The sequence below is a fragment of the Schistocerca gregaria genome, chromosome 8 (assembly GCF_023897955.1).
Source record: "Schistocerca gregaria isolate iqSchGreg1 chromosome 8, iqSchGreg1.2, whole genome shotgun sequence".
Taxonomy (NCBI): Eukaryota; Metazoa; Arthropoda; class Insecta; order Orthoptera; family Acrididae; genus Schistocerca; species Schistocerca gregaria.
In genome coordinates this window covers 359,517,510-359,544,432 of record NC_064927.1, presented here as the reverse complement: position 1 = coordinate 359,544,432, position 26,923 = coordinate 359,517,510, and the positions used below count along the sequence as shown (strand labels likewise).

Below are 26,923 nucleotides of genomic sequence, written 5' to 3'. Positions count from 1 at the left end.
TCCTTGAGAGGTGCCGAGTATTCATCAACGTAACTGCCTGTAATTGGGGCGCGTAATTGCAAATTAGTTAATATTCCCTTCTCATGAGTGTATGGGTGGTCAAAAAATTAACATTTTTGTAATTTCTATTAATTATGGGAAATATTAAAATTAAATACCAGTATTACAATCGAATTATCGACTTCTTTGTAGCTATCATTTAATCTCTCCCATTAAGCTTTACATTTACCCTAGTTACTGCACAGCTTGCCAAGACTGGAAGGAAAGGAGGTCTGCGAAGTTGTATGTCAGCGACGGACAAATAAGCTTACACAGTTATCTCTTTACATACCTTTCTGCTAGAAGTTTATTTACCTGGCACACAGGGCGCAATAATAAGACACCATCACTTAGCACTTTCACATTCACATGTTTACAGTCCAAGGAAACCTATCAGCCAAGGTTCACTTACTTCCATTGTTAAAATACTACAAACTATGAAAATAATGTTTTTATGTATGTGCATAATTGATCTCAATGATCTCACTGTAAACATTATCATTATTTGGTATTTGTTGTTTACTCACTAATATCAAGATATTTTTATTTCAGTTAACTTTTTATATTATCAAAACCAGCATTCCACATTCGGAAATATTGTGAAGAAGTTTGCACTGTTACATTCTATTTTGTCATTTAGCAACCTGTTACCATGTACAATACCTTTTCATCAGTTGAGACAAGGGCATACAGTGATCCGAACATAGTGCACCGTAACTTTTGTGTTTAAACTCTTTCAGGATATATATATATATATATTTGTTTATATTTAAATTTGCTAGAATGTGATCGGTAGTTTTGTGTAATATTACAAATTTAGTCACAGTATTTTGTACAAGAATTAGTGTAATCCTAAACCGACGGATACACGAAGAATATAGTAGCGTCGACATACGTAATATATGGAGGACACTGACTAGATTAGATTTTAGTACACTTACTTACTATACGACTAACGACACGGATTTGCAACACTCAGAGTATTTCCGAGACAACTATAAAATCTTGAAAGTACTTAGAATAGAAATAAAATATTGGTATATACATAGAATTTATATTTTTGTGAATTTATATAAATTTCATTTTATTTATACATTAAGTCATGTTAAACATTTTATTTTGTTAGAAGAAATGTAATGAACCAGAATGCGAAATAATGTAGCGCCACTTGTCTACCTAACAACCTGAAATAGTAATTCAAGAAGGTAGGTCTTTTGAAGAAACAGCAATAAATATTTAGACAAATAAAGCTATAATTTACTGGGTATGCACTAGATTATAAATGAATAGGTTCGTTATTCGATTTCTGATAGGATCTAAGCTACTCCCTCCAATTTAACTTTTCATTCACCTGCAGCAGTGCATTGTGTTTTTTATGGATGCTTCGAACAGCATTTCATTAATGTCAAAAACTGCAAGCTACTTGTGGAGTACGAATCGTATTACTGTTCCGGTACTGAAAGTACTTCGGCCGCTGTTGGCTAAGCTGAGCTAGGTGATGTAGTGATCGAAGCAAATAGCGACAAAAAGCAAAAACAGCTCTCGTAAAATAAATGTAAAATTATTACCACGTTAGCAGTTATGTGTTTCACTGAACTTAACTGACAAGAACTAAGTACGAAAAGAACAAAAACAAACGTGTCATTGTTAATCATTGTAGACTGAATATTACGCTGATTTCCTCAGAGAATAGCGGAAAAACTCATATAGGAGTCCCCTGACAGAAATATAAAAATGCTGGCTCTTACCCACGGCTGCGATGGCCCCCATACCAGTAATATGAAATGAGAAAACATCGCTCTTGTGCAACGCAGCTAGCTCTTTATTCGCACGAAGTAATGGCCGCTATCGACAGGGGATCTCAAGTTGATTCTGTATTTCTAGATTTCCGGAAAGTTTTTGACACCGTTCCTCACAAGCGACTTCTAATCAAGCTGCAGAGCTATGGGGTATCGTCTCAGTTGTGCGACTGGATTCGTGATTTCCTGTCAGGAAGGTCGCAGTTCGTAGTAATAGACGGCAAATCATCGAGTAAAACTGAAGTGATATCAGGTGTTCCCCAGGGAAGCGTCCTGGGACCTCTACTGTTCCTGATCTATATAAATGACCTGGGTGACAATCTGAGCAGTTCTCTTAGACTGTTCGCAGATGATGCTGTAATTTACCGTCTAGTAAGGTCATCCGAAGACCAGTATCAGCTGCAAAGCGATTTAGAAAAGATTGCTGAATGGTGTGTCAGGTGGCAGTTGACGCTAAATAACGAAAAGTGTGAGATGATCCACATGAGTTCAAAAAGACATCCGTTGGAATTCGATTACTCGATAAATAGTACAATTCTCAAGGCTGTCAATTCAACTAAGTACCTGGGTGTTAAAATTACGAACAACTTCAGTTCGAAGGACCACATAGATAATATTGTCGGGAAGGCGAGCCAAAGGTTGCGTTTCATTGGCAGGACACTTAGAAGATGCAACAAGTCCACTAAAGAGACAGCTTACACTACACTCGTTCGTCCTCTGTTAGAATATTGCTGCGCGGTGTGGGATCCTTACCAGGTGGGATTGACGGAGGACATCGAGAGGGTGCAAAGAAGGGCAGCTCGTTTTGTATTATCGCGTTATAGGGGAGAGAGTGTGGCAGATATGATACGCGAGTTGGGATGGAAGTCATTACAGCATAGACGTTTTTCGTCGCGGCGAGACCTTTTTACGAAATTTCAGTCACCAACTTTCTCTTCCGAATGCGAAAATATTTTGTTGAGCCCAACCTACATAGGTAGGAATGATCATCAAAATAAAATAAGAGAAATCAGAGCTCGAACAGAAAGGTTTAGGTGTTCGTTTTTCCCGCTCGCTGTTCGGGAGTGGAATAGTAGAGAGATAGTATGATTGTGGTTCGATGAACCCTCTGCCCAGCACTTAAATGTGAATTGCAGAGTAGTCATGTAGATGTAGATGTATAGCTTTACCGGGCGAGAGACCCCGTTCGGTAAGCTCGAGCGCTTCATGCAGTTTCTTTCATTTCATGCGACTTCGGTGATTTGCGCGTCGATGACAGTAAAATTATGATGAGGCCAACACACATCTTCAGTCGCGAGAGAAAAGTCAACCCGAGCGGGAATCGAACCCGGGACCCCACGGACGACGGTCAAAAACTTTATTCGCAATACCTCAAAAAGGCAACCCACAGTGGTACGCTTCTTAGAGTTATGCATAAGTGTTGTGTGATGCTTAGCGGCTTAAGTGAAACGGTTTTGTGACTGCTTTTAGTACGGAAGTAAGGATTATACACGTAGAGGATTGTATAACCATTGTAGTCATTACGCTGAATAGTATTATATAGAACATTTCAAATGATAAAATTATTTTCACGTATATAATAAAGTTAAAAAGTCAAAGACTACATAGCTCTTTCGAAGAGTAGTTATTGTTCCATATTTCGCGTTATTTTCTTCAAATGAATGAATGCATTGCACTGCATTCTTTCCAAAGTAGCCTGTGATCTTCTTCGGTTTTCAAGCTATCTTCATACCTAATTTTGTTGAAATCGGTTAAGTGGTTCAGTCGGTAAAGGGTAACAGACAGAGCTACTTTCGCATTTAAATTGCCGCTATGGATTACATGTAATGATGTGCTCATGGGAGCAACTCTGTTGTGATGTCGTAGAAATATTAGTAGCATACCAGTTATGGCACTGTTACTCGTTCTTCTTTATTATCTGTGGATCAGACACAGCAGATCGCCCTGTAAACAGTAACACGAACACCGAAATGGGATATAAATGAATTTCGATTAGGCTCCTGTTAATATGACGGAATTTTACTAGTGAGAGAAAGATCTTGGACTGAAACCATACCGCGGCATTGCTGGCTTTTCCACCAAGATATCATCCAAATGTTTAGGCGAGTCCAGACCCTTCAAACAATCGCCTGCGGGACATTACTGTGCCTTTAGTCCTCCCTTTAGGGCCCTTATCTCTGGGCTTGCGGGCAATTCTCTTGTCTTACGCTCTGAGATATGGCTACCGCCTCCCCGTACGAATCTGTACTGCGGTGCAACCGCCTCCAGCAACTTGGGCAACTGCGTGGTCTAGCGTAAGTCGTCTTTGGGCTTTGATCAGGACGTACCCATATACGTGTAATTCGTACTCTTATATTTCAGTCGTTATTTAACGAATACGCAATAGAAATATATAATTACCACAGAGCCTGAAAAAGCTGGAAAAACTCATCTGTGGTGTGTTTATTGCTAACACCTAAGTCGGTGAAGTGCCAGACAAAGACATATTGAAATGACAGAAGCCTCATTGATTCCAGACGCCATCTGAAATGCTTAAGGTACAACTTTTTTCTATTTTTCTTAGGCTACACGCTAGCGATGTAATAGCGAGCCGGATTTTACTGTCTCTTGTCAGATATCGTGTTTACTAGAAATTCAACATTATATGAGCTGGAAAAAGTCTGTCGAAAGGCAGAAGACACAAAACTGTGATCATCGTGACGCGTGACGACAGCCATCTGTGTGTTCAATAAAACACACGCCACTAACCCCGCTAAATGCATCGGGCTACATGTTATAAACTATAGTTGTACTGTTCTTACTGCATTGATAGTATTTTCAAGAACTCTGCAGTAAAAATACAAACACGTGAAGGGATTTCACTTATAAGATCGAGAGAAATATTTTTCAAAGGCTCTTAACCGTGGTGACAGACGGACGTTAGACTTTCTTACAGAGTTAACACGCAGAAACGCCTTTAATACATCACAATAAATAACTACTTTCTTTCGCAAGTGAACGTTGTCTGGAAAATAGTGAAAGTAGTGTCACCCCATTGATGGATCGTGGCAGACGATAACTATGAATCATTCATTGTTGCTATGGAAGTTGCAAATTCGAATGGTTATGTGTGTGAGTGGAAGGGGGGAGGGAGAAGGGGTGAGAGAGAGAGAGAGAGGGGGGAGGGAGAGAGAGAGAGGGGAAGACAGAGGGGAGGAAGGAGGGAGGGAGAGACGGCGCTAGAGAGAGAGATAACCCTTTGGAGTCAGCCTTCGATCCGATTTGTCATAACTCACAACAAACATTGGGCACTATAACGCAACTGATTTCGCAGTATCTTTGTTCCTTGATGAGATTACGGGAGGTTGGGGAGGGGGGGGGGGGGCAGTGGCAAAGCTGCGGAATCACTTTTAAAATACTACCTCCGTTTGCAATGCCACGCAGAAGTAGTTCACTGGTCTACACCACAGAAGCTAATTTCAGAAGGCAACCAAATAGCTGTTGAATCTTTAGTTGAACAGATAGTAGACGAAAAGTATAGATAACAAAATTTTATCGGAATTTGTTACACTCACCAATTGAGCACATTTTTGCGATCAGGATGACTGCTAAATCGTCTCGGAATCTAAATAAAATTCGATAAATAAAAACGTCCATTCCTTCAGAATATCACCATTCGCTTACTAGGATTTATGTTAACGTTGAATCGCATAAATTAACGATGTTTTGTTGTTATTTAAAAATTTGTCGAAAGTACTTGTTAGCTAGCATTTGGCTAGCGTGCAGTGATCAAAATCATGTCAAACATAAATTTCTGATAAATCAATTTGCTTTTCCTCAAAAAGAACTTGAAACTGCCATGCACCAGAGCGCTCAATTACACATGATTAGTATAACGCTCAACTTAATCTGTTCCTCATAAAACCTGTGTGTCTCGCATTGTTTATCGATCGAAGCAACTGTTCATTCAAGCTGATGTCCGGTGAATCTTTTGAATGATTCACAGCACTTCAGATAAAGGATTCAAAACACTTATCTTCTGCACTAATAACGATTGCAACTTACCAGTGAAGCGAATTCTGAACAATTTAGACTACATTTTGTCTACAGTGTATGCAAATACATTCAAAAGTGGAATAATAGGTTCTTCGTAACTGACAGACAGTGGGAAAACTGTCAGCATGATGTAACCACACAAAGAGATATCATTTGTAATGCGAAAGCCAAGAAATTGGTCCACGTCTGTTTATTCACCAACCTGAATATGAGTAGTGAAACCTCCAGGAGTTCTATTGTGCTTGACTAAATCTCTCAGTGAACTATTAGTGAGTTATTTTATTTGTTCTCAGGTATTTTACACGTCATCTTCATAGGAGAAATCAGTAATAATGAAACTAATTGACTAGTTCACAAATAACTATTACACAACTAAGAAAGTAACTCATATACATATTTTACGTGTCATCTTCCTAGAAGGTAACAATAACAAAATTAATTAACTCATACCTGAGGCCAAATTACGACAGCTACTTTTGTTGATTTATATGTTGTGTACGATACTTACATATTAAAACCTTCATTAATGGTATCTGAAAATGGTAGTATATTATTTATTGCTTCACTAATCACTACTTACACTTCACACACACACACAAACACACACACGCGCGCGCGCGCGCGCGCGCAAACGCGCGCACACACTCGACACCACTGTATACGCACACGCTACACACAAACATTCGGCTAAAGTCAAGAGTATTGCAATGTTTCTGCATTTGTCTATGAGAAATGAGGTTACACTTCCCATCATCTTGGCCAAACAAGACGGATAAACTGCCACCTTGTATTAAACAAGGTGAACGAGGAGCGTAAGCAGTTAGTCCTTCTCTAGTTACTGATTTGCTATAAAAGTTCACAAATTTTCAATGTGCAGCTGAAATACGCAAGCTAGTCACTGTAGCCATAACTGAATGTCCTATAACTCAGGAATTTAGTATTTTGGCCATCATTTGTAAACAAAATGCTGTATTCAGAAATAAGTTACCAAAGTACGTTGAACGGAAAATATACATGTAGTATGTAGGTGCAGTAGTAACTTAGCGAAAAATTGTTACTAAATGCACAAACAATCCAGTAAGAAAGGGCTGCCCAGAGATCATTGGAAAGGTAGATTTTAGGCGCAAAAGTAAAAGACATAAAAACTAAGAAATGGATCAGGAAACAAACAGGGTTTAATGACGTAATAGTGACTTATGAAATCAATATAGCGATATAAAATAATGGGAGAGATTCCAAAGAGAACTGTGTTGGTTTCCTCAAGACCTAGAGGACAGTCTCATGGAAGCTGGATGGACGCCATAAAGAAAGAAGCAGTACTAAGTTGGGTGACGAAACCGGAATGTTGTAATGTGTGAAAAAGTCTAGAAGAAGTCATTCTCGAACAGCAGACGATAAATGTCTGATGATAATGCTGATGACGAAGGATTACGATGACGATAATGTTGACGTGCGCTTTCCTCCTAATTCTTACATGTGAAATGTTGTTTCTGGTTACTGTACGCTATACTCGATTGCATTCGAAAGTGATAGAGGGATAAGGGGTGGGAAGATAGCGAAAGTGTTCCATACACTTGTATGCGCAAGCCCCTTTTCTGGTTCCGCATTTGCAGATATTAAAATTTTGTAAGAAAAAACACTAATCCGTTCAGTATGCGGTTGCTGTGGTGGTACGCTTGCACCATGCTCGAATTTCGGTCTTGTGGAGTAGGACCACCATAGACTGAGGAAGTAGATGAGAATCATAACCATATCTGATTACAGCTTAGCTGGTCCTTTTCGTGATGCGTTCCGCAAATTATAGTTTCTGTCGTAATTGCTGAAACCTATTTTGTGACGTTTCCAGCGCAATATTTTCGCCAATTCAGGGTGTCAAATTAAACTGTTACATGTTGTAGTCGTCATATACTGCATACTGTCAAATGTTTATAATGTAGTTCAGTTATAAAATATGCGTTAATTCACTATAATATAAAATTATCTTAATGTGCTGCGCTTTTCAATGTAAGAAGCGTTACATTGTGTACTTATAAATATATTTAAGGGAAATATTGAAAGATTCTCTGATTTCATATTGTACAGTTTTTATATCTTCCGTGAAACGTAAACAGCAGTCAGACATTGGGCAAAGGATCAAAAGGATTGATTGTCTTAGAAAAGTCTTCATATCACTTTGTGTAGCTTTCGGTAATTGCGTAACTGACAGCTGTTAGTGCTAGTGGAAAAGGAATGACTCACAGGCAAGGCTGCTGCTGAGTGGTACTATACTTCGAATAGCCAATAAAAATGACTTACGGCAATAATAATTATTTATATTGAACACTTGTAAACGTTACCAATATCCTTTAACTTTCGACAGCATAATAATTATAATCGCGTGTATTTACAGATGTATATTCTGATATCCACCTCTATGTGCGGTTTTGCCAGGAAAGTAATTATTACTGTGGATATCTGCTGACATATCCTGAAATATCTGAATTTATACAGATCTCTAACGATAGGACGATATCTTGAGTAAAGAGGTTAAATATTTAAACTCCTTGTCTTGGCTGGTATCAGCATATGGTGTAGAAAATGCATAGTAGAAAAGCTGAAGTCAGTGTAATTTAGTTTTCAACTGGTTCTGGTCTAGAAGCAAGTCCACGGTAGTTCAAATGGCTCTGAGCACTATGGGACTTAACAGCTATGGTCATCAGTCCCCTAGAACTTAGAACTATTTAAACATAACTAACCTAGGGACATCACACAACACCCAGTCATCACGAGGCAGAGAAAATCACTGACCTCACCGGGAATTGAACCCGGGAATCCGGGCGTGGGAAGCGAGAACGCTACCGCACTACCACGAGCTGCGGACTTCCACGGTAGTAAAATATACAATTACAAAGAAATAAATATGATACATTTTTATAAATCCATGGTACATAATTTAAGTCCAATAGAACAATCCTGCACGCAATAACTTTGTGAAATGCGCGCACTAACCAGTACAGAATAACTACAAATACATTTTGTAGTGATTAGCGCCTGCATTTCACACAGTTATAGTGTTCAGAATTGTTCTGTTTGATTTAAATTATGTACCTTGCATTCGGAGAATGTTACATATGTAACGTTTGTTGGTTTTATAACTACATATTTGACTACCATGAACACGGTTCTGAAATGACCTGGTCGGTAAATAAATTGCATTAAAGTCATCATTTGCGTTATGCACTCGATACAGTGGTTACGTGTGTGTGACAGAATAAGCACCGGAACCACCGCCCCTGAAATATCTATGTTTGTTAGTAAGTAGACAAACACCTGCTGAAGAAAGATGCCGCCTGAAGAAGTTGACTGCCATATTACTATGCTATAGATATTACTGAAGGAGAGTACCTTATGGGTTTCCGTTTACGAACCCTGGACAGGCCTAAAACGGTATCACGACGTGCTAATCCTGAAGCGGATAGGTTACCGTCAGACCTGTGTGCGTGCGACAGCTGACTGTTTTGCGGCGTCCCGTCGGTATCGGGCGCACATGCTCCGTGCGGGGGCGCGGCGCCCCTCGCCTCATGAATGTTTCATGCGGAGGCGGCGGGGGCGGAGGCGGTTGTGCGTGGAGCGTGAGTCAGCCGGAGGCCCGGCGTATCACTGCAAGGCGCGGGACTCGAACCGATCGCGAGACTCCGCTCCCCTAGTGAGTAGGCCGGCCCGCAGCGCGCGCTTCACCCATAGCGACTCAGTGAGGCTGACCACCGTGTAAGACCTCGATTATCGTCTGTGTTAGAAAACCATGCCCTTAGCAATGCTTTGTTCCAGTCTGCAGGTATTTGGAGACGACAACCTTGTGCCGTTTAAGTTATTATACTGTCCAGTACCGCTAAATGCGGTATCCCTTTCGCGCGTTAAATGCCTTTTTACGGAAGGATTCACTGATCGAGAACGTAGATCGGCCGGTGAGATAGAGAAGAATGAAGATTGTTGTAAGTGTTTAAATATAAATATAGTTTCTATATATATAGATACCTACATGCAATGCTCTCCATTTAAAATTTAAACTGTGCGTGTTATCAGCTGCAACTGAAGCGTTATTAATCAGACAAAGAAACACAAGGAATTGCAGAATTCTCATACTTATGCCAATGGAATCGTTCTGATGGTAAACCATTCACAACTTCAGTACGTGTGTATATTCTTCGTAGCTACCTAATTTCCATATCATTAACATATTGCAACTGACAGCACTTGGCGTCTTGGAACGCCCTATCTCATCAGTGTAAAAGTTTCTAAATTCGTCTACGAGTAATTTTATTTCTGGACCTATTGCAGCTAGAACTTTAAAATTATTACATCAGTTTTAAATTTACGCTGTCAGTTGGCTGAAGAGGAATTAATGTTCTTTATTGTTGGTGCAACATTTATGTTATTACGCATTCAATCCGTTTTTAATAGGAAGACTTCCATCTAACACCCTTTGATTCAGAGAATAACCGATTACTGTCATTTTACTACTTCAGTGGCTACTTTTAACTAATAATCATTTACGGAAATTTGAATGTAATTGATTGTGTCGGTTGTGAGATAAAGGTTCATGCAACGGTTAATAAGTGAAATGCTAGAAAACACGATTAAAGTAGTTTATTATGAAAATTCACAAATAACTGTAATTTTGTAATCGGAAGTGTCCTAAAGAGTAATGAAGGTCATCTTCAGCTCCGTGTTCCTCACCAAGAACAATTCTGTTTTTTACATCCTTGGTATTGCATCCAGAAATATACTGAACGTGGCTACTTGCATTTGTTTCGGAAGTTGAAGATCTTCAACGGTATTACCACTGGGAACATATTTACCTACCCAGATGAGCACCATTAAATGACATAACAGCGTAACTAAACTCCATTACAAAGATTTTATCCCAACAAAAACACTCTTATGGACATGAGCCCATATGAGGTTGTTTAAAATTTCATTTTGATTCTCGATACAACTATGAAGACAATTTCTGAGGAGTATGCAGTGCATCAGGCCTCTGAAATATTGGCTTAATTGCTTCCGTTACAGCTACTGGCATAAAATATTTATGTTGATGACGAAATACCGCAGCTTTACCTTTTCTGTGTTTGCACTTCAACCGAGGACTGCTGCACAAACGAAGTGAAGAACGTTGTCATCTGTCGATGATCGATATAAATATGTTGCCCATATAGCTTGCCTCGTTTACTATGCTATACCTTGCTACTCTATTCGTTTATAATTTTACCTGATAACCGACCGGTGTGGCCGTGCGGTTCTAGACGCTTCATTCACCTGGAGTCCTGTGACCGCTACGGTCGCAGGTTCGAATCCTGCCTTGGGCATGGATGCGTGTGATGTCCCTAGGCTAGTTAGGTCTACGTAGTTCTACGTTCTAGGGGACTGATGACCACGGATGTTAAGTCCCATAGTGCTCAGAGCCATTTGAACCATTTTTTTTTACCTGATAAGCAATCTATAATGTCTCTGCTGTATGACAAAATTTTATCTTTCAGATTCTGCTACAGATTCGTTAGATAAGTACCTAGTCTTCTGAACTGAAATCACCCTTTCGTACTATAACAGTGATAACAATGGAAAGATGAAACATTTTCCTACAAAATGGGGTATCCACAACCTTCTATAACTCATGTTTTCGATAGTACGAAGTTTTGAGTAGGAACACATCGTAAGTTCGATAAATTTCCTGAGCGCATACACTAAACTGAGAAGAATTTTTCAAAGTAGAATTTATTCACAACTTTTGAACCATTTTAAGCACATAATTTTAAACTGTTTTCAAAGCCTAACAGTAAAATATGATGTATTACTATTTTGTGGCGTTCCGACTTCCGGACAACTGTCAGTGACATTAACGACACCCAGAACAGATGTGCCATAGGTACAGTACAATGGGCGACCTGATTGTGGTTTTATGTGGTTTTAAACATTCATCTAATCAATTTGTCAGAAATCATTTTCGTCTCAGTAAATTAACATGCAAACGATTCAAATCGCAAATACAAACAAAGCGAAGATTACACTACAATTGGTGCATCAAACCATTCCTCATCCCCTAGGCTAAATAACGACTGTAGTTACGGTGAGAGAATCAAGCTAAGAATTTCCAATAAAAAAATGTAGGTGGGCCATTGAACATAATTCCTATTGGCCCTACTTTATACGACAGCTACGAATGTTGTAACTATAATATAAACGCTAAATTCTAACAAATGAGAAGGGGCTTAGGAAAACCTTGAAAAACTAGGGAAAGGCGTGTACGTGCTACTGTTTAAGTGAATACCTTCTGTGGAGGCATGTAAACAGTGAAAAGGCTTGAAACAATGACGGGGACTGCCATGAGAGCGCTTGGCGATCTTTACACTGTCACAGCCGACACCACTCATCTTGATTTTCAATTTCAGCTCGTTTCTCTGATATTTTTGCCAAAGGTTTCACCGCCAACGTTATCAACCGTTACATCACTGCAGTCGTTTCCTTAAGAATTTCTGAATGTCTGAAAGTATATCACTCCCTCAATATCTCGATGCCGTCACTGCACTCGTAATGTTTACACTGAAAGTAACGCCTGTCACATATAATGAAATTATACCAACTCCAAGCTAAACAATAAAACCAATTACACATACATTATAACTCGAGATGTGTCACGTTTTGTCTTTCATTTGATGTATCTCGTCACTTGGGCCTTATGATTCTTCAAGGTGTGGAACTTTTCGAAGCATTCACTTGGACAGAGTTCTGGTTTAGTGGAACATGTGTGGCAGTAGTAAAGAGTTTCCCTTCTACCGGCTTTTATCATCCTGTTACTGCAAACAGCACCTTCCTTACTGTTACTATTGTCATTGGAGTAAGTGAAGTGTCGCTGCTTTGGTAGCCTCTCCTCATTATCGAAAGTGGGGAATGTAGGTGCTCTTCCCATGGTTCGTCCGTTTGTGTCCCGTAATTTTCCAAACAAAGCTCTTAGAAATGCCAGACTTCATCTCTTGTGGCTGAAATTGTGGATCTGACTGGGTGAAGCATCCAGACTGTACAGAATGACGCTGTTGAATAATGTCATTGTTGTTTTTACTGTTGTCTTCGTTTAGTTTCACCCATTGTCTCCAATATTATCACTTGAATTCGGCATTTTTGTTGTTATGATTCCTAACATCGCCTTGATAGGGAACTAGAAAAGTGGAAACAAGACAACAGTGGTAGGCCTTAGCCAATAAATGTCCTTCGTTATGACACGAAGATCAGATTATTATCCGAGGACGAAATTTGTGCATAATTCACTTACGCCTTTGTATGTCGGTAGATGCACGACCACACATTACTAGAGAGTGGTACGTTTTGTACTGCTGCAGCGATGTCTTGTATAACAGGGCCCGGGGACGATGGCAGCGCGTTATTGTTTTTGAAGCAGGCTGTGCGGTGGCCATTGGGGCCCCCTTCCCTTTCGCTGCCCTACCATTCCGCCGCCCCCTGCACACGCACCGCCCCCGCGGCTCACCACACACTGTCAACACGCCGCTCTCTGCGCGGGGGCGGACAACCCTAACGGGCTGGGAAACGCACCGCGCACGTCTCTTCACTGCAGGCTGCCACTCCACCAGCCGAACTTGCTGAGCCCTCTCAGCACTGCTTCGTTTTGATATATTGGTACTGAATATAAACGCATTAAATAAGGTTATGCTGAGTGTAGAATTACACTCCTGGAAATTGAAATAAGAACTCCGTGAATTCATTGTCCCAGGAAGGGGAAACTTTATTGACACATTCCTGGGGTCAGATACATCACATGATCACACTGACAGAACCACAGGCACATAGACACAGGCAACAGAGCATGCAAAATGTCGGCACTAGTACAGTGTATTTCCACCTTTCGCAGTAATGCAGGCTGCTATTCTCCCATGGAGACGATCGTAGAGATGCTGGATGTAGTCCTGTGGAACGACTTGCCATGCAATTTCCACCTGGCGCCTCAGTTGGACCAGCGTTCGTGCTGGACGTGCAGACCGCGTGACACGACGCTTCATCTAGCCCCAAACATGCTCAATGGGGGACAGATCCGGAGATCTTGCTGGGCAGGGTAGCTGACTTACAACTTCTAGAGCACGTTGGATGGCACGGGATACATGCGGACGTGCATTGTCCTGTTGGAACAGCAAGTTCCCTTGCCGGTCTAGGAATGGTAGAACGATGGGTTCGATGACGGTTTGGATGTACCGTGCACTATTCAGTGTCCCCTCGACGATCACCAGAGGTGTACGGCCAGTGTAGGAGATCGCTCCCCACACCATGATGCCGTGTGTTGGCCCTGTGTGCCTCGGTCGTATGCAGTCCTGATTGTGGCGCTCACCTGCACGGCACCAAACACGCATACGACCATCATTGGCACCAAGGCAGAAGCGACTCTCATCGCTGAAGACGACACGTCTCCATTCGTCCCTCCATTCACGCCTGTCGCGACACCACTGGAGGCGGGCTGCACGATGTAGGGGCGTGAGCGGAAGACGGCCTAACGGTGTGCGGGACCGTAGCCCAGCTTCATGGAGACGGTTGCGAATGGTCCTCGCCGATACCCCAGGAGCAACAGTGTCCCTAATTTGCTGGGAAGTGGCGGTGCGGTCCCCTACGGCACTGCGTAGGATCCTACGGTCTTGGCGTGCATCCGTGCGTCGCTGCGGTCCGGTCCCAGGTCGACGGGCACGTGCACCTTCCGCTGACCACTGTCGACAACATCGATGTACTGTGGAGACCTCACGCCCCACGTGTTGAGCCATTCGGCGGTACGTCCACCCGGCCTCCCGCATGCCCACTATACGCCCTCGCTCAAAGTCCGTCAACTGCACATACGGTTCACGTCCACGCTGTCGCGGCATGCTACCAATGTTAAAGACTGCGATGGAGCTCCGTATGCCACGGCAAACTGGCTGACACTGACGGCGGCGGTGCACAAATGCTGCGCAGCTAGCGCCATTCGACGGCCAACACCGCGGTTCCTGGTGTGTCCGCTGTGCCGTGCGTGTGATCATTGCTTGTACAGCCCTCTCGCAGTGTCCGGAGCAAGTATGGTGGGTCTGACACACCGGTGTCAATGTGTTCTTTTTTCCATTTCCAAGAATGTATAAAACTATCGTAGACTACCATAGACTATCACAAGTAAGCGTAGACTACGGTAGTTTGCGTAGTTGCTTTGGCTTAATGTGGTACACGCGTTTCCTTTATGTTACGTGTTTTGGTTACCCATATGGCGTTACCTCTTAACCACCGCTTTCTTTTCGTATGAGACAAGTGTCTTAAGGGATTTCTCTAAGAACTGACGGTGAACCGTCTAGAAGCTGTGTGAGGATATACAGGGTGACAAGTATTTAAGCCGACAAACTCTGGGAGGTTGTAGGGGACATCAAAACAAATATTTTTCCTTAATGTCATTGTTTCATATGAGGATTATTTAAACCGGTAGAGGCAGATTTCTCTGGTGGCAAATTAACTAAACCAACAAACACTTTTCCATTTTCTTATGACCAAGGGGCAACACATTAATACACCCCAATTTCACTTACAGTAGATTTTCAAAAATGGCTCCATTGACACGCAAACAAAGGTTAAACCGTCGGATCATGTTCTGTCTGACACGGGCAAAATCCCCAGGATTATCCTGAATTGTTCCTGCTGCTGCTACTACCCGGGCAACCAGATCCTCTTCTGATGTAATAGGAGTTGCATAAACAAGGTTGTGCAGCTCTCCCCATACAAAAAAAGTCCAGAGGCGAAATATCTGGGGATCGATCAGGCCATGGTACAGGACCACCTCTGCCAATCCACGTTTCTGAGAACCGTCGGTCCAGGAATCGACGCACACGACGACTGAAATGCGCCGGCGCCCCGTCATGTTGGGACCACATGCGTTGCGGGACGTCTTCCAGCAACTCTGACAATGCCCTGGCGGGAATAGTAATAGTGCCTGTAATTTAATGGACTAGGTAGCAGATACGGGCCAATTAAACAGTCCCCCAACAACACCGACCCGCAAATTAACGAAGAACTGCACTTGATGAGCGCTAGTAACTGTAGTATGTGGGTTATCCTCAATCCAAACATGCGAATTGTGCATGTTAAATACTTCATCATGCTCGGTAAATAACATCGGTAAACAACACAGAGGATGGAAATGTAGGATGCATTTCATACTATTCCAGGTACCACCGCGAGGACTGTGCTCTGGATGGATAATCAACTGGTTCCAGGTTGTGGACACACTGTTAGTGAAATGGACGTAAAAATTGCTCTTGAAAGACTGTTCTTACATTCGTCTGATTCGTCCCCATGTTACGTGCAATTGTACGAGTGCTGATTGAAGGATCCCGCTCCACATGCCGCAAGACAGCTTCCTCAAATTGCAGCGTTCTTACCGTGCGACGGCGTCCCTGTCCTGGTCATCTGCTAAATCACCCGATGTCACGCAGATGTTGGTACACAGCAGCAAAGGTCGAATATGCGGGATACGGCGATTAGGATATTGTTGTTGATAAACCCAATGTGCAGCTCGTCCGTTGTGGTGCGCTACGTAGTACGCACCAACCATATCAGTGTACTCACTCCAGGTATATCGCTCCGTTAGTAAACACAGACAATGCACTACTACACTGGTCGACAGCCGTTGCCTACAACTGAAGAGCGTAATACGCCCTCTAACAACTTAAGAGCGTAATATGGCCTCCACCGGTTTAAATAATCCTCAGAGGAAGAAATTACATTAGGGAAAAATATTTGTTTTAATGTCACCTTCAACCTCCCAAAGTTTGTCTGTTTAAATACTTTTCACCCTGTACAAGTGGCCCGGTAACCTAAGGAATATTTTTGTTCTGCATGGTTATCCTCGTGACTATTACTTAAGAGCAAACTGTATTTATAGTTAAATTGAGACTGTCAATATCTAATTCAGCTTTTGTTAGAACATTGTTGATTTGCAACGTGAAACAGGGGGATGTTGTAGTAAAAATAAGGAAAACAATATAGCTGTATCGTATAGAACTAGAAAACGCAATCTTATCAACAAAAAGATAAAATTTAAAAAAACACTGCAGAGGAAAAGTACATCAAACACCGCTTCAGTACTTCCTCGAACGAATATAAAACATGTTTCTGTTATTTATAAACAACTTTCGCATTTAGCAATCATAACAGGAAACTCTTGCCTTTGATCATGATGAAGAGCTTTCTACTGAGTTCAAAATAACAATAATTAGATATATAATTCTGCATGTAAACTCTACTTGTATCAAAAGAAATTGCTTTGGTTACGTAAAACAGTAGGAATTCCGCAGTCAGCTGATTTTTATTAATTATAAAATGCAGTTTATGTTCTGTAGGGATATAAAATACACAATGGCCTAACTCTGGGAAATATACGGCTCTAGTTAGGTCCAAAACAAACAGCCAAACAAAAGAAAAAAGGAAGATAATTCGTTGGCTGCCACTTTCACTCTTACACATTCATTTATGTTCCTTTCCCTAATAGTGCTGCCAATATTACCGATAATCACACAATTTACTACGTCATTTACGTAGTTCACCGAAACTACTGAACATTAGTTTTCGTAGAACGCAACTCTAGTTTTGTGAATTATATTACGAAATGAGACACTAAAAGTAGTAGATGAGTTTTGCTATCGAGCAGTAAAATAACTGATGCAGGCCGAAGGAGAAACGATACAAAACTGGACTGGCAGTGGCACGATAAGAGTTTCTGAAGAAGAGGAACTTGTTAACACAAACTTAAATTTACTTGTTAGGCATTGGTCTGGAGTGTAGTCTTGTATGGAAGTGAAACTTGATCGGTAAACAGTTCAGACAAGAAGAGAAAGGACGCTTTTGAGATGTGGTGCTACAGGAAAGTATTGGAAATTAGATGGGCAGATCATGAAACTGTTGAGGAGGTACTCAATAGAATTGGGGAGAAAAGGAAATTGTGGCACAGCTTTATAAGAAGGGATCGGTTGATGCGACACATTCTGGGATATCAAGGGATTAGAAATGTGGTATTCGAGGAAAGTGGGGGAAGAAAGACTGTAGAGGGAGACCAATAGATGAATACAGTAAGCAGGTTCAAGAAGACGTAGGTCACACTAGTGAATCGGAGATAAAGTGGTTTGCACAGGATAGAGCAGTTTGGAGAGCTGCATCAAACTAATATGCGGACTGAAGACCACCTCTACAACAACAGTTCCACTCACACACAGCTGTTGCTGCTTACTCTGGACAAACTCTATGAAAATTTGTCAAAATTCTTAGTTTACTGCTAGTCAGAAATATAAATTTATAAAATCAAATAAAGTGACGGAAAAGTACAAAATCTTAGAAGTGGATGGGATATTGGAACACGCTCATAGCCAGCAACATCACACAAAAACTGCCTTTGATAGAGGTAAGAGGTAAGTAAACGCCAACGTTTTGGGCTCTTAGTGAATGTGAAAGATATTCTTTTGACATATATTCAGAGATAACAGCCAATAAGTGTATAAGAAATTACAAACATGAAGTAGAGGCAAAAACAGCCTTATGGAAAATTTACGTCAGGCACCTATTTCTATCCCATAAAAATACTTTCACACGTAAAACCACACGAAAAACCGTGTCATGCATATCCATATTTGTGAACCATACAGATATATACATACATTAATCTACCGATAAAGCTGCGGAACAAAAAATGATGAATCAAATCTAGGCAATTACAACAGCGAATCATGGTACATAATAAACAACACAAAAGCAGAATGTCAAGAACTCACCAGCAGCTCATACAAGATTATAATAACCTGTAGTCACACCACTCTGGAAGAGTGGGACTCGTATCCAGAAACAGAACGTCTCAAATAATAGTGCGAACTAGTTGCCTAAGTTAAAACTGGCTCGAGATAACGTTGAACAGAAAAACACAATACAAAAAAGATCAAAAGACTGTTGCAAGTACTTACTGTAGAAGGGGTTCAACATTTTCGAACCCACTCTAAGTTCTAACAGAGATAAAATACGAACTATTTACTACCTTCTCAGATTTTAGAAAATTTTTAATCGTTTTTACCATGAAAGTCAATTAAAAATAAAAAAATCTATAAAAAACACAATTACTATCAGTATGTTATGTGGAGTTACTAATTCAGCTATCAGAAATTATAGCAAAGTTATAACTCAAAATTTATTCAAAATGGCCTTAATTGCTAACGTAACAAATTCTTAATAATTCGTACCTATTGCTATTGCTCTCTCAGTTTAGAGAGACCTGTTCATCAGAAGAATCTTCCTGCAACTTGATACAGTACAATTTTGAGCAATACAGTGAATAAATCGACTGGTATTACGGTATCTGTTAGCTTGGCATAAAGAAAGTATAATGATTACTTCAACATTTGCAACAGAAGCTTGTGATGCGCAATATTACATCCACTTTCTTAGGACTGATACTTATACTCCAAAGAAGAGCGGCGCGTTTCGTCACAGGGTTATTTGGTAAGCGTGATAGCTTTAGGGGGGCGGAGATGTGTAGCAAATTCAAGTGGTAGACTCTGCAACAGAGGCGCTCTGCATCGCTGTGTAGCTTGCTATCCAGGTTTCGAGAGGGTGCGTTTCTGGATGATATATCGAATATATTGCTTCCCTCTACGTATACCTCCCGAGGAGATCACGAATGTAAAATCAGAGAGACTCGAGCGCGCACTGAGGTTTTCCGGCAGTCGTTCTTCCCGCGAACCATACGCTACTGGAACAGCAAAGGGAGGTAATTACAGTGGCACGTAAAATGCCCCCCGCCACACACCGTTGGGTGTCTTGCGGGGTATAAATGTAGATGTAGATGTAGAAGTGTTTTGCTGCACACTTCCCATACGACGAAAACACCATAGAAAACACGTAAACCACTGTTATTGTATATTTAACTGGCCACTGTTATTGTATATTTAACTGAAGTGTTCTGACAAAACATTCTTATAATATTTCAAGAGATAACTTTCTGAGAAGTATTCGAAATTACTTTTTAGTTCTGTTGTATTTCTATGTTCTGAATTTTAGTACCTAGATTCAGTTCATTTTCTCATGGAGCGTTTAATACAGCTGACGACTTACACTGATGAGCTAAAACATTGTGACCATCTGCTTGAAAGCATATTTGTCCATGTTTAGAACAAAATACATTACTGATTCTGCGCATCAGGGATCCTACAGTTCCTTCGCAGGATTGTGAAGGTATATGGCATTAGACGTCCGCACAGGTCATGTAATTCACGTAAATAACAGGTCGGCCGGCCGGAGTGGCCGAGCGGTTCTAGGCGCTACAGTCTGTAACTGCGCCACCGCTATGGTCGCAGGTTCGAATCCTGCCTCGGGCATGGATGTGTGTGATGTTCTAAGGTTAGTTAGGTTTATGTAGTTCTTAACCTGATGACCTCAGAAGTTAAGTCCCATAGTGCTCTCAGAGCCATTTGAACCATTAACGGGTCGCTGATTTTCGCACCCTGTGATGTCGCCAGACAGCGACCCAGATGGGTTCCATAGCATTTACATCAGGCTAATTTGGTCGCCGAGACATCTACGTGTATTCATTATAATGCTCCTCAAGCCACTGGCTCCGACACGGACCATTATACGACTGAAAGATGACATCGCAGTCGGGGATGTCATCAAGCATGAAGAGATACAGCTGGTTCACAACTGTTAGTGTGTCTTCGATTACTAGCACACGTCCCATGCAAGCGCAGCAGACTGTCTCCCACAGCATAATACTGCTCCCACCAGCCTGCGTCTATCGCGCTGGACGTCTCGAGCCTCCGTTCACCTCGATGACGGCGTGTGTGGAGATGACCATCAACCCAGTGTAGCAAATATGTGATTTACCAGAAGAGCCGGCATTTCCCTTAATCGACGATCGGATCGTAATTGACGATTTCGTTAGGCCTACATGTGAGTAGGTGAGGGTGATCTGCTGCGGAGCTCCATGTTCAACAAAGTACGAGGAACGGTGCGCCAGTATTGTGTTCTTTTGGCAGAGATGCTACGGATCACCATCTATCCTACATTAACAGAGCGGACATGCCTCCGGCCCCAAGTTCCGTGAAGAGTCGTGGATGTCAAACCATTAAAAGCCTAATGGTAGTTTCTGTGGCCAACTACCTCTTTCCGTAGAAGCTCACGACGGTAGCACATGAACAATCGACCGGTTTCACCGTTTTCGAGATACTCGTTCACAGGCTTTGCGTAATAATAACCAGCCGTTTGTCAAGGTGGCTTCCCCGTTTGCAGCTCGTGTCTTCGCTAGGTGATCCCCAATCCATATCTGCTCCGCTTACATAATTTTCTTATCCAGTCACGTGCCCGAAACGACACCAGGCGGCATCCAGCGTCGCAGTGGGCAGTGGTCATAATGTTTTGGATTATCAGTGTCGTATAACGAAGATATTTCTACCAAAAAAACATCTGCTGCAAAACCTAATAATTTTTTATGAAATTTCCTGTACTTCTCGTTTTTTAACTAGTGTACTATATTCTGTTGCAGGTGAATACTCCTTCAACGCGCCTTGATCATGCTTCATCAGCTGTGAAGAACCAAGTATGTTACCGGGCACTGTTTCTGCGTAGATTCCGTGCTGGAGGACAGTGAAGGAAGAGTGTTAATCATAGACAGCACACATTCTACTGCAACTTCTCAATTCTCGTCTCATTTGAAATTATTTTTTGCCTTCTATACTGACAAACCTGTTTACAAAGCCTCCGGCTTGATTAAAATAAATGCTGATACACTAGTCGTGTTTGTTACGTTTGTTTTCCAGTTTCTCTTCCTCTACACCTCCTTGACCGCTTTTTCCTTGCATCATTTTGCAGCTCCTCACGAGTATGAAACAGTTCTACGATGTTACAGGTAGGTGAGAACAAATTTGTGTCGAAATGAATAAGTTTATTTTGTCAGCGGTACTTCTCTGGCAAGGGGAAAGAAGAAGCATGGAGTCAAGAAACAAGACTCGAGCTGAGAAACGCAAAAAAGATTACATGAAAATTTCAGATTGCTAGTGAGATGGGAGATATGTGAAATAATCTATGGCTACTTCATCCTATTGGTACTTTAGCAGCTGATCATCTATTCACGTTCAATGGTTACTTCTTGACCTATCAGTCCGTATATTATGACCAACCATGTTAAATATGAAGGGCTTATTTCAATAGTGGTACAAGTCCATTTTTGTTCATTCTGAGATACAGAGTCCTAAAGTTAAATGAGCGCTGAAAAATCTGCAGTTGAGATACCAGAAATATTCAAGCACATGGATTCTTGCTACAGATGAACCTCTCTTTCTGTTTGTTTCGACCATTAATTTCAGAAGCATTATAGACAGAAAACTGGAGGTAATGGACTTGTTCCACTATTGAAATAAGCCCGTTATATGTTCGTATAGCTTCGTAACGACGACGTTCAGGTGAATCTAAGCGGATTTTCTGTTGAAAGTATGGGCCACTGCTTCTTTTACTGTATCGAAGCTCCCCAGTTAGTGAAAACTAAACCTGAAAGGGATAAATTCAATATTTTTTTCAGTGTCAAGGTCTAGTCAAGTTGAATTCATTAGTGACTTGTCACTTATCCACCACTGAAGGCAGGCTGTATGTATTGTATGTTGTAAGAGCTCTTTTAATACTGACAACGTAGAAGTTACTGCCTTTGTAGGCAGTGGTAGCCTTGAAGTATCGATCTTGCTGATAGGTGTCGTATTGACCCTTTTCAGGTTGCAACAAAGAGGTGACCACGGACGGCTGTGGTTAGTCACTAGAGTAAAGTAGCGGAAATTGTGAAGATGGTCGTTTTTTACTAAAGGGACTCAAGTCTTCTTATCATCAGCAATCATTTAAGAGGGTTTCTTAAATACAATCATGTTAGGCATCTTGTCGACACCACATTCAAATTGGCTTGGAACTCAGGCACCATCCTTACAAACTGCACATATAAGAGATGTTTGTCAATCATTCTTGTTAACGAACGAGGTGGTGCAACTGTTAGCACACTGGACTCGCATTCGGAAAGGACGACGGTTCAATCCAGCGTCCGGCCATCCTGATTTAGGTTCTACGTGATTACACTAAGTAAACATGTAACACGTCAGCCTCAGCTGCAAATAGAAACCAATCTTTACCTAAGTATCAGTCAAAATAATTTGGCCTTCTTCAGAAGCCAGTGACACTAAACTGTTGCATGCAAAAGTTTGGCGCCGGCCGCGGTGGTCTCGCCGTTCTAGGCGCGCAGTCCGGAACCGTGCGACTGCTACGGTCGCAGGTTCGAATCCTGCCTCGGGCATGGATGTGTGTGATGTCCTTAGGTTAGTTAGGTTTAAGTAGTTCTAAGTTCTAGGGGACTAATGACCACAGCAGTTGAGTCCCATAGTGCTCAGAGCCATTTGAACCATTTAGAGCCAAAAGTTTGGCCATGTCAGGTATAAACCTGTAGCACCGTAGTAACCAGTCATAAATCTACATTACTTGGGCTGAAGAGAAACAGCAGGCTCCACTGCGCGGACGAGGTGTAAATAATTCAAAGAGCTATTGGGAGATTTATTTTTCAGCGTAAAGCTTATTGTCTCGTGGAGTTTATTAAAAGTTGTGAAAATATGATTTACATCATCTTGACAATCGTTAATTATGAAGAGTAAGTCGTCTACATAACTTGCATAAAAGATAATTTTCCTCGCTAAATCTGCATTATTTTGAAAGAAAAGGGGTTCCATAGAATTTACAAAGATTTCAGATAATACAGGGTGTTACAAAAAGGTACGGCCAAACTTTCAGAAAACATTCCTCACACACAAATAAAGAAAAGATGTTAAGTGGGCATGTCTCCCGAAGGGCTTAATTTCCATGTTAGAGCTCATTTTAGTTTCGTCAGTATGTACTGTACTTCCTCGATTCACCGCCAGTTGAGCCAATTGAAGGAAGGTAATGTTGACTTCGGTGTTTGTGTTGACATGCGACTCATTGTTCTACAATACTAGCATCAAGCACATCAGTACGTAGCATCAATAGGTTAGTTCAAAAAATGGATCAAATGGCTCTGAGCACTATGAGACTTAACTTCTAAGGTCATCAGTCCCTTAGAACTTAGAACTACTTAAACTTAACTAACCTAAAGACATCACACACATCCATACTCGAGGCAGGATTCGAACCTGCGACAGTAGCGGTCACGCATTTCCAGACTGTAGCGCCTAGAACCGCTCGGCCACCCCGGCCTGCCAACGGGTTAATGTTCATCACGAACGTGGTTTTGCAATCAGTGCAATGGTTACAAATGCGGAGTTGGCAGATGCCCATTTGATGTATGGATTAGCACGGGGCTATAGCCGTGGCGCGGTAGGTTTGTATCGAGACAGATTTCCAGAACGAAGGCGTCACGACAGGAAGACGTTCGAAGCAATTGATCGGCGTCTTAGGGAGCACGGAACATTCCAGCCTATGACTCGCGACTGGGGAAGACCTAAAACGACGAGCACACCTGCAATGGACGAGGCAATTCTTCATGTCAGCATCAGAGAAGTCGCTGCTGTACAAGGTAACGTTGACCACGTCATGTATGGGGAGTGCTACGGGAGAACCAGTTGTTCTCGTACCATGTACAGCGTGTGCAGGCACTATCAGCAGCTGATTGGCCTCCACAGGTACACTTCTGCGAATGGTTCATCCAACAATGTGTCAATCCTCATTTCAGTGCAAATGTTCTTTTACCGATGAGCCTTCATTCCAACGTGATCAAATTGTAGATTTTCACAATCAACATGTGAGGGCTGACGAGAAGCCGCACGCTATTGTGCAATCACGTCATCAACACAGTTTTTCTGTGAACGTTTGGGCAGGCAGGTGAAGTCTTGATTGGGCCCCATGTTCTTCCACCTACGCTAAATGGAGCACGTTATCATGATTTCATACGGGATTCTCTACCTGTGCTGCTAAAACATGTGCCTTTACAAGTACGACACAACATGTGGTTCACGCACGATGGAGCTCCTGCACTTTTCAGTCGAAGTGTTCGTAGGTTTCTCAACAACAGATTCGGTGACCGATGGATTGTTAGAGGCGGACCAATTCCGTGGCCTCCACGCTCTCCTGACCTCAAACCTCTTGACTGTCATTTAGGGGGCATTTGATAGCCCTTGTATACGCAACCCCGGTACCATATGTAGAGATTCTTCGTGCTCGTATTGTGGACGGCTGTGATACAATACGCCATTCTCCAGGGCTGCATCAGCGCATCAGGGATTCCATGCGATGGAGGGGGGATGCATGTATCCTCGCTAACGGAGGACATTTGTAACATTTCCTGTAACAAAGTGTTTGAAGTCACGCTGGTTCGTTCTGTTGCTGTGTGTTTCCATTCCATGATTACTGAGATTTGAAGAGAAGCAATAAAATGAGCTCTAACATGGAAAGTAAGCGTTTCTTTGTGTGTTAGGAATGTTTCCTGAAAGTTTAGCCGTACCTTTTTGTAACACCCTGTATACCTGCCAGAGGTCTTCCCATTGCTAGACTAGATGGTTGAGAATACATTCATCCATTATTAGAGTTATACTTCAGGAGAATGGGCAAGAGAGTCATTAATTCAACTATTTCAGTGTCGGATAATTTTTTGTGGAAACGCAAGTTAGTTTCTAAAATGTCTAAGGTTTGGTTTACTGGCACGTTAGTGTACAGACTTGTGATTTCAAAGGGAACGAGTTTAGAAACATCAGAACAGATCAAAGTATTCAACCTGCTAGTTAGTAGTTTCTGCCATGAAGAAATGCCAAAGCACTACGTCTTTTAAATGGAACTATAGGAAACAGGTATGAACAATGAAAAAAGTAGTAATACTACTTCGATTGTGGTAGTATTCTGTAATAAAATAAAATGTAACGGAACAGTATCAGAAGATTCAAATCGTGCTCAGATACTATTGAAGAGAATACTGATGCAAGGGGAGTCAAATGGAAACGAGAAAGATAAAAAGAGCTAAGTAAACTGTTCATTATCTCAAAAGTAAACACCATAACTGTTATTAAGAAAAATGTTTTGAGGTCTACGGTGATTACTGTAGAAATAATAGTTTACTTACTTTTCTATCTGCCTTGTTCTCATTTGACTCCCCTCATAGATAAATAATGGAAAAGTTGTTTTGCTTACTGTCACAATAAAATCCTAGCTATAACAAATGTGGGCAACATGGCGTAAGGATGAGGTAAGTAATGACAGAGGTGCTTATGACACAATGTGGAATACATGACGCCCACAATATGTGCTACATACTATCCAACACTACAAGGGTATCTTTAGTGTTATTCAGCATAAAATATTTTTGTTGAACAGTATTGATTTTCTGCCAAAGTTTATTAGTCCTGCTGCTTCGGCTATATTCATGGAATGAAGTTTTAAGCAACCCCTTCCACCACCTGCTGCTCAGATGATCGCATTCGTTGCTAGAGATGAGCTTTGCTAGCTTCTGTACCTACTTATCGATTGCTACCAGCTACGGTTGCATGTTCAAATCCTGCCTCGGTATGTATGTGTGTGAAGTCCTTAGGTTAGTTAGGTCTAAGTAGTTCTAAGTTCTAGGGTACTGATGACCTCAGATGTTAAGTCCCATAGTGCTCAGAGTTATTTGAACGATTTGATTGCTACCAACACAGTTTGTCCGTGGCACTGTCTCTAAGACGGTTACAAAGAACTATGTGAGTCCTGGTTTAGCAAGCGAATGAGATACAAACCGGACTCGTGACGAATAGTGAGTGGCGTTTTTGAACTGACGCAATGGTTTTGACGAGTTTTGGGTGAGGTCTTGTTTTGGAAGTCTGACAGCGCGGTTCAGTGTTTGGGGCACGATGTTGTGGTAAGGGGCAGTCTGGTTGTGTGCAGCTGGAGCAAATTCGTGATAAGAGTTTATTTATCATCCGCTGAAAGCCTGTGGTTCCTTGCAGTTATTTTCTTGGTTCACAACGCGAAGCTTCAAATAAAGAAATTCATTCTAACTTTTACGA

At 41.6% G+C, this 26,923-nt stretch overlaps 1 long non-coding RNA gene across 3 annotated transcripts in view; it reads left to right on the top strand.

Annotated features, from left to right (window-relative positions):
• The window catches only part of LOC126284556 (uncharacterized), a 395,186-nt gene extending 373,516 nt beyond the window's left edge, over positions 1-21,670 (top strand). For all 3 annotated transcript variants that reach the window (XR_007551498.1, XR_007551499.1, XR_007551500.1), the window contains exon 4: positions 21,436-21,670. This is a non-coding gene — a long non-coding RNA (uncharacterized LOC126284556). The remainder of the gene's footprint in view (positions 1-21,435) is intronic.
• Positions 21,671-26,923: the final 5,253 nt, after the last annotated feature.